The following is a 2,443-nucleotide window of genomic DNA, read 5'->3' on the forward strand; positions in this document are numbered from 1 at the left end:
TTGTATTTTTAAGGTCTGTACTTTTTTTTTTCCCCCAGGGAAAACTGCCTGTTCTTTCCCTAAAACAGTGCCAAGGGCAAAACCACGTGTCTTACCAGGGTCTGTGTGATGGGACAGGGGGAAAAGGTTTCAAATGAAAAAAAGGTGACTTAGACCGGATGTAAGGAAGGTTTTTATGAGCAGGGTGTGAGGCACTGGCACAGGTCCTGCAGGGATAAGTGGGCAGTAGTTCCTGTGTGGGGCTCCCAGCTCCCAGTGGAGCTGTGGGTGTCCCCGTTTGTTGCAGTGAGATCGGATGAGATGGCCTTTAAGAGTCTCTTCTAACTCAAATGGCTGTGATTCCATGACCTTAATGGTCATCCACAGAACCATGGCTGGGTTGAAAGAGTCCTTACAGATCATCCTCAGAACCATAAGACCATAGAAATGGGTTGAGTCGAAGGGACCTTTTCCTTGTTCATTGGGGGGAGGTCAGACCAGATGGCCTTTAAGGGCCCCTTCCAGCTCCAATGATTCTACTTCTCTATAATCTCATCCCATCCAGGTTCATCTCACACATCCTCATCTGACATCACTCCCAAATATGTTTTATCCCAGTGCCACTGGCTGGTGTTGAGGATTTGAACTGCACGCCATTGTGAGTCTATGGATCAATTTATTTCACAAAATGAAGTAATTACTAAATTCTTATTTGATAGTCTTCAGATGTTGTTCTCAGGAGATGCCATGACATGCTAGCTGAAGAGGAATTGGTACTCAAGGAATGGAGAGACAGAATGGGTGGGAATCCAATGGAATGGAATGGAATGGAATGGAATGCTCAGCCTTTCTGTCTGCTTTATTATCGATGACTTTTTCAACTCAGCACTGTGTTTAAGAATGAAGCAATCAAAAGTTATGTGTTTTGTTTGCGTAATATGTCCCACAATCATACAAAGCACGAAAGCTCTTCAGGAGTGGGGTCAGGACCTCTGCATTGCACTCATAGTTTTGAGTGACATAACTCTAACACAAATAACACACTTGCACCTCCCTCTCCAAAACCAGAATGGGAGAACAGAAACATGAATGCTGTTGTAAAAGGGAGCAGCACTCAGAGTTCCTTGTTTCTGGGATTCTTTAAATTGCTGTACGTGCGTGTTGTATTGTTCCTTAAACACTGCTAAGTTAGCAAAACAACACCCACTGCGTTAGGTGGCATAGTTGGGCTTAATATGATGACTGACAATTTGAAAGACCAAAAATTGTCATCCCATTGACCAAAAGCAATTAGTAAATATGAATGCCCTGTTCTAAAACAGTAAGAACTCCTTTAAGACAATGCAGTTCAGTTGTCTGCACTTCAAATTTGGTGCAAATGTTGGAAGCTGAGTGCCCTAAAATGAAAAATATTCAATTACTGTTCCCATGAATTTAAGGTACTCATCCACAACAACTCTGGAGTCAATGGGGAAACCAAAAGTTATCTTCAGGAAAATCGTAGAGGTTAAACTGGGTTCCAGAAGACAGAAAAGAGTCAATCACAGCCAACTGTTGGAACAAAGAAAGTGTGAAATCCCTGGAAAATTGTTCTACATTTCCTTAGTGCCTGAAATTACTTTGGAGAGAAGCAGCCCAAGTAGCCAGGGCATTGTAGAGAGCTTGTTTCCTTGCTTCAAGACAAGGATGCACAACATCAGCATGGAAGGAAGGAAGGAATCAAGTTGGGGATTGGCAGAGGGAATATTTTTGGTGGTAAATACAATCATCAGTCGTCAGTAATATGGAACTTCGCTGGAAGATCTTTGCTTTCAGACATCTGAATTCCAATGACAAGCTCTCAATTATTCACTGCTGCTTCCTGACTATGAGACGTGCTTTTATTAATGCTCAGTAATTAAATAATGCTGCTCTGAGGCAGAGGCACCACCAGGAACACAAACGCATCGCTGGTGAAAATGCTGGTTATTATTATTGGAAGGAAACGCGACCCTTTGCGTTGCACACATGATTTATAGGGGACAGACAGTGACATGCACACAGGGTGCTGTGTAAATGAGGGAGAATGACGGGGAGCTCAGGAAGGCCATCAGAAGGAAATTAATGTGCTTGTTTAACGAAGTGCGGCGTCATAAATCACGTTGTAGCATCGCACCATGGGGGTCCGTTTGGGAAGCACCCGACTCAGCAAAGTCACGTTTCGAGAATGAAGGAAACGACATTTCAAAGGATGGGAGAGGTGTAAATGCTATCAGTTTTGAAGTGCACACTTGTGTGTCTTAAAAATGATGTTGGTTGGTTGGAACTGGGTGATCTTCATGGTCCCCTTCAATCTATTCTATGATTCTATGAAAAATATGCTGGCTGCAAATAAAAACAAGCATTATCAGTTTTCACCTTATTACCTTCAGTATTCAGTCTGTACCGTATGCAGCTAAAAGCTGTGTGGCCCATCACGACTGAA

Source organism: Meleagris gallopavo, chromosome 27, assembly GCF_905368555.1.
Source record: "Meleagris gallopavo chromosome 27, MGAL_WU_HG_1.1, whole genome shotgun sequence".
In the NCBI taxonomy this organism is placed as follows: domain Eukaryota; kingdom Metazoa; phylum Chordata; class Aves; order Galliformes; family Phasianidae; genus Meleagris; species Meleagris gallopavo.